We start from the raw sequence: 11,910 nt of genomic DNA on the forward strand, positions 1-11,910 counted from the left end.
TCACAATATCTAAGAGCCTTCTCATACGGCAGGATTAGTATGTGTTAGACCTGGCACCATTGGCGTCGGTCTCCCTTCCATTTTTGCTGTTGCTTCATGTATTTTTGCTGGTGTTGTATGCTTTGGGCACTGTGCCACTGCTATCCATTGCCACGGTGCAAATGCTTCCTATTGTAAATTGATGTATGAATTAATGATTCCATGTTTGGCTATTTTGATTTACTTGTTAGACCCTAGTCTAGTGCACTAAGTGTGCCAGGGCGTGTAATCCAAATGCTGCTGGTGGGCCTACAGCACTGGTTGTGTCACCCACACAAAGCAGCCTTGTAAAATGTGTCTAAGGTCTGCCATTGCGGAGCCTGCGTGCAGTCTGGTACTGTCATGCTGACTGGGCAAGTGCACCCACTTCCCAGTCCCTAAACCTTCCCTTTTCTTCATATCAGTCACCCCTATGGTAGGCCCAAGGGCAGGGTGCATTGTAAGTATGAGGTAGGACAAGCCCTGATGTGTGTGGCATGTCCTTATAGTGAATTACAGCCATTTTTGTTTTTCACTATTGCAAGGCTACCTGTTCTCCATAGGTCAGAATGGGCTGTTAGAGTTATTACATTTTATAATCCTAACTGTCTCAGAGAACATGGTGGAAATTCGAGTTTAGTATGCCTGAACTCAGAATAATAAAATACATCTTTTAGTAAAGTTTATTTTAATATTCTGTGTTTGTAAATACCACTTTTAGAAAGTAGGTATTTGCCTGTCTAACCATTCATACCTACCTCTGCTAGTTTGTGTATTCCTATGTCTGGTTTTGTGAGTGACAGGGCTGGGGAATTCCAGGAGGAGACAGGCTGAGTCAACCAGTGGTGAATAGAGAGATCTGCATCTAGATAGGAGGGAGGAGTTGCACCTGAACCTTGAATAGGGCTGTGCCTGCATTCCACAATGCTGGCTCCACCCCCTGGGGAGTGGCTGATGTCTCTTCCCTGCACACTGAAAGAAGAGAAGGAGTCCTGTAAACAAAGTCCTCCAGGACTGTACTTGCCTTCCACAATGCTGGCTCCACCTCCTGAGGGGCGTCTGATGTGCATGCCCTGCACTGTGAAAGGAAAGGAGAAGTCTGGTAAACAGAGTGCTTCAGAACTGGTTTGGACTGTGCAAAGGCCCCTCTCCCCTCAGAGAACAAAGGATTTGGGAGTATAAATATTGGGACCCTGATCCCATGAGATTAGATCACTTTGGACTACAAGAAGAAACCTTTACTGAGGAGAGGAACCTAAAGAAACTGAGGAGAGACTATTCCCAGGCTGAAGTGCTGCTTGGGGGATTGGCCTGCAGTGGTTGCCTTACTGCCAAAGGAAGGAGAAAGAAACTTTGTGTACTTTGCTTTCAACTTGGGAAGGATCTCCTAGGGCTTGGAAAAGAGCTTGCCTCCTGCTGAAGTCTCAGGGACAACAGACTTCACCCCACAGTTCCCCAGAGTTCTTTTGATAGTGCCTGCTGCTGTTTTAGGCCTTCTGAGGAACTGTGTTGCAAGGAGCTGGAAGCGCGACTCAACGAGAAGAAGAGTGTCGCCATCGCTGTGCCTGCCGTCGCAACTCCGAAGGAGGGTGTCACCGCTGGAACTGTCGCACTGCACCACATCGGAGAGAAGCGTGCCGCAACAAAGAGGAAGAGTGTCGCCGCTGGAGCTGTCGCACTGCACCACATCAAGAGAAGAATCTCGCAGCGAGGTCTGAGTGTGTCGCCGTCGCTGTACCTGCCGTCGCAACTCCGAAGCAGGAGGGTGTCGCCGCTGGAACTGTCGCATTGCACCGCATCGACCAAGAGCACCTCGCATCCCCAAGAAGCGCGCCGCCATTGAAGCTGCTGCTGTCGCATCTTGGATGTCGGCGCTGTAGTTGTCGCATCGAGCAGAAGCTTCACGCATCGTGGGAGAAGAGCGTCGCCGCTGGAGCTGTTGCCGTCGCATCGTAAGGATGTCACCGCTGCAGTCCATGCATTGAACTGAGGACTTCTCGCATCCCTGAGAAGCGTGCCGCATCTGGAAGATCTTCACATCTTTATTTCTTTGCACCTGACTTTTCCGCATTTCCCATCACTGCTACATTGCTTGCCGTGGAAGCGCAATGCAACTTAAGGTACATTGACGCAGAGTGTAGCATGTTATGTTATGTTATGTTGTCACTTACTTATAAAGCGCACGGTCACCCCAGGGTTTCATGGCACTACTCCTGCTTAAGTTGTTACATCAGACCCGATTAGTAGGCATACCAAACAGCCAAGTTTTAAGTGCCTTTCGAAAGCCAAGAAGGTTGTCGCAGCTTCTCATTGTTACCGGAAGGGAATTCCAGAAAGTAGGTGCCAGATAGGAAAATCTGCAGCCTCCAACCCGTTTGAGTTTTATAGTTGGAACAGATAGAAGATGCAGATAGGATGAACGCAAATTGCGCCGGGAGACGTGTTTTTCGATCATGGCCGTGATGAATTTTGGACTGTTGCCTTGCAGTGCTTTGAAGGTAAGGCACCCAGTCTTGAATGCCGCATGTTGCTCCACGGGAAGCCAGTGGAGCTTGATCAACAAGGATCTGGCAGAGTGCCATTTTGGCTGTCTGTGTATTAGTCTGGCCATCTGGTTCTGAACCATTTGCAGCTGCTTCAATAGGTACTGAGGCAAGCCGATATAGAGGGAGTATCTTATTTCAGCACTGTAATAATTCAATAGTCACATGTAGACATAATCAATCCAAACAACATAAACTCTTCAATGCAGGCTTGCTTCTTCTTTCTTTTGTTTATTTTCACAATTCAAGTGATTTCTTCAGTGATGTTTCAAAGTATGTCCATACAGTTCAAATGATAGTAAAAATATAGCCACAGTTCAAATGATGGTCAAAATACAGCCAGTTCAAATGATGATCAAAACACAGCCTACGCGTTTCGTCCCACATGGGACATCATCAGGGCTGTAGAAAGAAAAAGAAAAGGACAAATAACTAACAATTCATAGATGATGAATACATTCAACAATGGCACGTCTTGCCCTGCCTATATAACAATCTGAAGCAATTCCTGCCTATGCAAAATCTTAACAACCAATATCGTCATATTGAGAACCCAAAACAGAACATCTCAACATGGGCGGGATTATTTAAAGTTGATTCCATTATTATCATGGTATCAAAATGTTAAACCATACACGAGTTCATGTCACCCCTCGAGATCACATTTGTATTTTGAAAGACTAGCATCACCATGATGTCCTCACCTTTATGAAAAGTCACGGCTAATTTATCTTCTTGGTTCGAGCAGTCCTTGTTTATCTTGCCACTTCACTTCTATAAACTTATAGAGATGTATCTAGATTTATAATGAAAATAATAAATTTAGTGTCTCAGATATTTGTCCCTGAACTAAGTAACCAATCTCTATCACCCTTTCCCTGTGAATGATTTGTTAACTAATGCTCGCTTACCTAGTTATCAAATGTAATTCAAATCAAAAGAATTTCCTAGATGCGGTTGAAGGATCTCCCAATTAGTGATGATGATCACTATATGAGTAATTCAATCTAGAATTGAAAACGAAATATGTATAAACACTAAGGTCGGCCGAGAAAACGATATGTCCTTAGTGTCTCAAATTCCTATGTTTCCAAACTCTTAGAAATGTTACTCTTAAATTGTAAAATTCTAACTATTTAAAAAAAGCACTGGCATATGTTATTGCTAAACTATCGAAATCCTGACCAAACACGGGTCAAATTAGGGCGAAAGGCAAAAATATCATGATTCTTAGTCCAAATTGCTAAATTATATGTTACAAACAATCGGATTCCCAATTCCTACCTCTTTGATTTCGCCAATATTACTATCTCGGTCAGCTTGCCACTTCTTTGCTAGGTGAAATACCCACGCTTTCCTCTGCAGAATATTCTTAAGTACAATATTCCTTAAAAGTAAAAAAAACACAAAAAACAGAGATATTTTAAATTACTTGTCCCCTTAGAATGGCCGTATGCCAACAACTCTAAAACTATTTGTCAGCTCGGCAAATACAATTCTACTATTACCCACTTTCGTCAAAATATGGTCTGATTCTACCTCATCTCTCCTTCGGACGACCCGCTCGATAAACCGTCGACAAATCTCTGTTGATATGTGTGCCTCTATTTCAAGTCGTCATTGACCAATCGAAATGTAGTAATCTACGCGCCAAGTCCGACCACCTGGACTGGTTAGAGTTCCCTGTTCGGTCCGCAGTCCCTGTTAACCGGAAATACTATACTACATACGGTCCTTCAAAGTGCAAGCACCTGCTAGGTTACGGTGTTCAGAACCGGAAATATTTTGAAATATATCCGGTTACACAATTTTTAAACACCCGCCTGCTCACTAAATGTTCCCTACTCAGTCCGCAGCCCCTATTTGTTGAAGATAATGTAGTGCATCCGGTCCTTTTTATATACAAAAGCTAATTGGTTCCTATATGTAAACACCGGAAATTAATTAAGTATATCCGGTTTTCTGAAAACTTCCCGTCACAACAAGTTTACGTAAATTACGTGAGGTGCCCCAGTCACTAATTTCTGACTCATATCAAAGCACACTCACCCGCATCACAAAGGTAAAATCATCTAAAATGTATCTAAACTCATCAAAGTAAATCCGGTCACTGGACGCGCCCTGATAATGATTACACAACAATTTTTCGATATGTGCCTACTATCATTCTTGGACAGGTTCTCTCACTGATCGGCTGATCTAATCGCTCTGGAGGAATCCTTCAAGGATCCTCTTTCAAATATATAGAGGCATCAAATCATAGGATATCAGCGAGCACTAACAAAATTAATCCAGTACTCAATTCTGAAGACCGCAACTATTCTATTAAGAATAAGTCGGAAATATTAATTATTTATTATCGACTCGCGCTGGCCCCATATATTTCTACCCGCTAAAATAGTTTATATGTATTACGTAAGACAGTCCACTGTCATGAAACAGAAGTGTCCCAAATGTTCAACGTCAACTATTCTGTCCCAACCTGGCAGAACAGTAGTCAATCCAGATCCTTCAAATATTACATGATATATCTTCCAGCAATAAGTACACTGCCTAATAATTAATGTTGTACCAGTATAAACATTCCTATATGGCTACATTATGTGTGCATAGTTATTCACAAATCCACCGCTCATAATCTGAGCCGTATACAGACAGATTAGTGATGATACAAAAATCGCTACCTCCCTTACCACCACCTGTCTTACTGCGATAATTTGCTCCCCACCAATTTTATTATACTGAAAAATAGGAGTCATACTGCACTGGTTCCATTCCTAATTATAAAAAATGATGCATTTCTGAATCGCTATTTAAACCACCTTTAACAGCTCTACAGCGACTTATCCATCTAGCTTCCTCCTTCCTGATATGTAGTTCCCAATCACCACCTCTTACATTGGGTTCTATTCTCTGAAGACCATGAAATTTAAATTCCTGTTCTCTCTCATGGAATTTTTTTATATGTACAAAAATCGGTGATTTAAGATCTTGATTGATAATCGCTCTTCTATGTTCTTGCATGCGAATTTTGAGCACTCTCTTAGTGCTCCCAATGTAAACTTTGTTACATGCACAGATCAATGCGTAGACCACCCCTGTGCTATTGCAATTAATGAACTGATTAATTTGATAAGTGCGTGAGCTGTTGTACCGAAAGTTTCTGATCTTGTTCAGACCCCAAGGACACATATTGCACCCTCCATATGTGAAAAACCCATTCGGCATTATGGGCATCCAATCTTGTCTTACTCGTTGAATTGGTGGAATGTAATTTCTGGTGATCATATTACTGATAGTGGGGCTTCGCCTGTATATAATTTTCGGGATTTCTCCAATTTGTCCCTGAAGACCTGGTACACCCATCAGTAAATGCCAATTCTTTTTAAGAATCCTATAGATTTTGTCTTTGTCAGTACTATTGATAGAGATCGCGGGTCACCCGACCAATAATTTCGCCACTTCTAGCTTCGGGCCCATATACTTTACTTTATCATATACATTGATCAGATGACCACGCAATCTACTACCAATAATTGTGGGTCCCTTTCGATGACTTCCAGTGTACCCAACTTACCATCCACCGTTATGGGTACCTATGACCACGATGGGTCAGGGAGCTAGCTGTAAAAGGAAAGGCAGCAAAATACAAAACCCAACATTAAAACCTTTACCTTTTCATAAAATGACTACGGACAACTGAGAAGTTTTAAAAGTTTATCTTAGATTTCAGATTCTGCAATCATACAGTTTATAGTAATGAGGCAATCTATAATCAGAATAACGAAGAGCACATAACCATATAGGAAGAGTATACAGGCAACCATCTAACCCTATAATGAGGGAATTCAGAAATAACGGAAATGGAATTCAAGGGGTTGTACTTAATGCTAAGATTTTTATGCACGTATTAGGAATTTTATCAGTGGGTCATATTTCGAGAGAAAAGACACCAGGGAAACCTATACATCTATGGAAGGGTAGAAAAATGCAACACGCTATAATTCTAACGTTATTACTTCAATTCAGTATTTAAGAGAAAATTGTAAACATATTTAATTCATAAACAGTATGGAAAGATTTATACTAAAAGGCAGGGGAACATAGGAACACTCTATGAAAGTAAATGCAAATAACTTTATGATATGCAATGGTTGCGAAAAAGCATGGAAAATTTATCATATGCGAAGTATGTCTTTATTGAAGCAAAGACAGAAAATAGAAAGGTGCAGTTTAGAGTTTTCGGCAAGATATTTACCTAGACTGGTGTGAAAACCAACCCTGGCCACGGGTCAGTTAAGGACAGGAAATACCCCAAGGAATAGCAGTCATCAATGGGACAGCAGGTGCAGAATGGACACCCCAGGACAGGACAGGAAACCCAGATTAGGATCAGGACAGGACCACCAGGATACGACCAGCACCCGCAGTTCGCAAGCAACGCCTGCGCTCCACCCTCTCTGCAGCTATCAGTCAGAACCCCGATTGGGTTAGCGAACTCCCCAGCAAAAGTGCTCCGCCAGCACTTTAAGGTTTAATAAAACCTTAGTCTATGGTCAAATTCGGACAGAGTGCTCCGCAGCTCTCTGTAAATTCAGTCACCTATTGAGTGCGTTGGGTCAGTGACAGGTCAGCTATTCGGACAAGTCGGACAAATTCCCTAGGTGAACCTAGGCTAGATATACTGTTTTGGGACAGTGTACCACCCCCCAGATGTTGCAAAGTGTCAGAATCCCCAATTTCGATTGATCCTAAGGTAGGATTTGGTTAACACACCAATCAGAACAGACTTTTCTAAGCCCCTATTTACATGCTTGGGCACCGCCTAACAAGATTGGGGTTCTCACGAGAAGTCACACAGAATACAATGAAGAAGAATACAATGTAATAAATGTAGCATTTTTATTCCTCTGGCTGGGTGAAGGTGCATCTTCCCATGCATGACTTTGGCAGCAACCTTCTGTTGGCTCGGTTTCAATGCCACCTCGCCTCGGCTGCTTCTGCGCAGTACTGCCCTCCAAGATGGACTCCCAAGCCCCCATCACCCCTCCGTGCCGAGGATACATGAAAAGTAAGCGAAAACAAATTAGCACATAGAAATAAAGGAATGTATTACATGTCATGATTTCACACTTCAGGTTTATCATAAAAAAAATATATACTATGCAATTACGGGTAAGTGCTACACATAACGACACGATGAGCAATAGCACGAGCTTCACTTCATTATCACATTAAGCTGCCATTTTATGGTGATTACGCATGCGCACCCTTTCCCTCCAACACTATCTCTACGTGAAGTCACGTGAGTGTGACTGACGCATGCGCAGAAGAGGAAAGTCAAGCAGCGGCCATTTTAGGAACAAGGATTAATCGTATTAGTAAAACACATAGGCAAGCATCTCTATGATACCCACGCACATTCAAAATACATAAAATTAGTAAAACGAACAATTTAAGTTACGAGATTATAATAGATTTTTCGAGGTTCTTGACTCGAGCAAGTCGCGATGCGAAATCTTGCTCTATCAATCCCCTCTGATAATATTTACAATCATCACAAAATAATGGAACCAGATGCCAACTTTCTTTCACACTTTGTACATTTCTATCTCTTCTAACAGGCGATTCAGTTTCTCTTTCTCATTTTTGGTAGGGTGAGAATTTTTCACCTTTTTATAAATCTGATTATTCATTTCTTCCAATTCAAGCTCATCCGCACTCCGTTTCACTCCTCTCGCATTCACTTGGTAATTCTTTGTGTGTTTGCGACATTTGCAACAGACGAATATGAGAAATAAGATAAGACCTATCACTCCAATTGGCATCAGTACCTTTAACAATAAGCTTTTACCTAAACTAGCAAACCAATGACCTACATTGGAGAGACCATCAACCAGTCTCTTCCAGGCACTGTCAACCTCGAGTGGTTTGAGTTCCTTTTCCAAATTAGTAATGTTTTTCACATATCTTTTGAGCTGTACGCTTTTGTCCGGAATGTAAGTGCAACAATGTTGCGCCTTCAACATCCGGCAGACTCCGCCCTCTTTTGCTAATAAGGTGTCAAGAGCAAGTCTGTTCTGCAAAACCATTGATCTGATCGCAACCATTTCAGTATTGACCAGCAGAAATCCATGAGCCGTGTCAGTAGACAACACATCCACTATTGTGGATAATTTGCAAATTCTGTGAGTGTTTAGAACCACTCCCACTCCAGGTATCAGTGCACTAAAAATACTACCCATTATTTCACCTACGCTTTCTCTTTTACTACGCACTAAGCCATTAGTGTTTTCGTTGCTTCCAGCAATTTCATTCACGTGGTATATTTTCGGGAAAACAATGCCAAAGTAGCAGCTTCCATACCAGTGATACGGCAATTTGAAATAAGCCTTGTTTCCACATACATAATAAATTCCGGGAAACACAGGTTCTGACCCATTTTTGAAACCCCAACCTCCAATTACCTTGTAATTGTGTTCACATTGACTGGAACCAATGAAAATATTATTATAATAACTAGTCTTCTCGCGATGAAGACAGAGTTTCCCTTTCTTTTCGAAATCCAGCAACAAAGCAGGCCCTGCCCCGCCATTTGAGGTGCTTTCCATGTCCTCAGCCCATTTTGGTGTTTTCTGTCTTTTGTCATTTGCCTTTCTTTGGAAACTCTCCCTTCTCTTCTCTGCCATGTTCAAAAATATCTTTTCTTGTTCATGTAATGAACAGGTCAAGTTGTCTCTGTGTGCTTCATTTAAGTCTATTGTACCTATAGTCAGAAAGTATTCTCCCATATAACGTGTAACGTCACTTTTGGTATGTACAGGATTCAGATTTCCATGTATAGGAAGTTCAGAAAAGATCACGTCATTGTTAGAGTAATAGTACTGTAACGGTCCTCTTTTGTAAAATAAGCTTGCTAAAATACTACAGGAGATTCCATAGGTCAGAGGTAGGTGATATGTCACGCCTTCAGCCACAGAAGTAGGTAGCTTCATGCAGACATAGCAATCTTCTATTTCCATAGTTTCTACATAATGCACTAACAGGTTTGCGAAAACATTTAATTGTGTCTGGTTTCTAACTCCGTGGTAATGTAGTCCTTCCTCATCTGATGCTTCTAAGTCTCGTTTTGTCTGTCTGAGTGCTTTTTCACGTCTTTCTACACTTCGTGTTGTCAGTTCTTCAGTGTCGGTAATCTGAGTAGGGTCAATATTAGTATTTTTGCTTACCATAAAGGGAATGAAAACTGTTAGTCCTATCCAAACTAATATTACTATAACTATACTACATATACATACCTTGCAGCATGTTTTGCAACAACTGCGGCTAGGTCTACCACTCACGCTTGAATCAGACATTTTGGCTCAGAAGAAGTTTTCAACCCCTCTTTGTGGACTTGCACCGGTACCTTTATGCTGAGCAATTTCACGGCGGTTCGTCCTCTTCCTCTGCAGAGTAATCTGTAATCTGTTCCCTGTCGCTTTCGTCTGTAATTTCAAGATCCTCTAAATTTTCCAGAATCAGATATGTCCACTCAGGATCCTGGTATTTCTCATTCAGTCTTTTTATTCGATCACTCCTTCTGTTGGAGCTTTCTCCAGCTTGCTCTGCTATTCGTATGCTTTTTCTTCTGTCAGCAAGTTTCTCTTCTACTGTTTTTATTCTCAGTCTTAGTCTCTTAATGTATCTTGGTTCGATATTTTTCTTTTTCTTGAGTCTTTTGGTTGGCACTGTTATTTGACTTTCTTCTAATGCTCTTTTGTTTTCATTCGTTTGTGGCACTTCCTCTGTCTCTTCCCTTCCTGTCTTACTAGTCCCAGGTCTTGTATCTAATTCTTCCGCCTGGTTACTAAACTGGCCTCGTTCAGGTGAAATTGGGTTCTGGCTTTTAAATGTCTCTGTTTCTATGTCCTGAACACGTTCTTCTAGTTCTGTCTGATCCTGTTCAAGCACTTCGATCTCTTGATTTTCTTCTGCTCGAACCTTTGCACTTGTTCTAGTCTGTCCCTTTTCAATATCAGGAGTCAGTGGAGGAGTATCGATCACTTGTTCTGTCCCTGTCTGACCTCCCTCTTCGTCCTCAGATTTGATGTGAATCTCAATGATCTGAGGGTCTTCGCCTGTCTCGACCTCTCTAATCCACTCTCTATCCTCGTAGATTCGCTCTCTTGTTCTGATTGGGTCTTCAATTAAATCGATTATAGGTATCCAATCATCTTGGCTGGTGCTCGGTTGCTCGTCATCAGCTACTTCCGGACCAACGTTTACAGGACCCTCAGCTGGACTGGTGCTTGGTTGTTCGTCTTCAGCTACTTCAGGACCGACATCCGCAGATCCCTCAGCTGGACAACCTTCAGCTCCAGGCTCCTTGTCTGGAATTACCTTTTGAGTATGGCTGGCATGGATCCACCTGGGAACGCCTGCACACTTCACTGCTGTCGTGGTCACCAGTATTACTTGGCGTTTTTCTCCCCACCTCGGTGCAAGGCAACTCGAACGAGTATGCTTCTTTATTCTAACCCAGTCGCCTGGAACCAATTTGTGAACTGGAGTTGTCGGGTTGGCGACGGCGTCTTCCCCAATCTGGCGAGAGATAGAACGCACTTGGTCACCCAGTTTCCTGCAATACTCAAGTACCAAATCATCAGAAATGCTTAACAGTTTGTTTCCTGGTACCCATGCTTGTCTCATCACTCTTCCCATCAATATTTCATGGGGGCTCAGGCCTGTTCTCCGATCAGGAATACTTCGGAGTCCCATCAGCACAAGAGGCAAAGCAGTAATCCAATTCATTCCAGTTGAGTCACACATTTTGGCCAACCTTGATTTAATAGTGCCATTTATCTGCTCTACCACTCCAGAAGCCTCTGGACGATGTGCACAGTGCAATTTTTGTGTGATTCCAAACGCTTTACAGAGTTGGTCCAACACCTCATTCTGAAAATGTCCGCCTCTATCTGATTCAATAGTGACTGGCACCCCGAACCTAGGTATCAATTCTCGTAGTAACAATTTGGCTACTGTTAAGGCATCACTCTGTGGGACAGGGTAAGCTTCCACCCATTTTGAAAATAGGCAGACCACTACAAGGACATATCTTTTTCCCTCGCAGCGTGGCATGGTGATGAAGTCAATTTGTATTCTTACAAAGGGACCCCCTGATTTTCCAATTTTCCCTAGTTCAACTACTGTTCTTTTGCCAGTGTTGAACTGTTGACACGTCATGCACCTCTGGCAAAGGGATTCTGCTACTTTCCTGAACTTCGGGTTATACCATGTTTGTTGAAATACCAGAACCATGGCATCCCTACCAATGTGTGATCCTTCATGTATCAGTCTGGCCATAGGG

Source organism: Lissotriton helveticus, chromosome 8, assembly GCF_964261635.1.
Source record: "Lissotriton helveticus chromosome 8, aLisHel1.1, whole genome shotgun sequence".
NCBI lineage: Eukaryota > Metazoa > Chordata > Amphibia > Caudata > Salamandridae > Lissotriton > Lissotriton helveticus.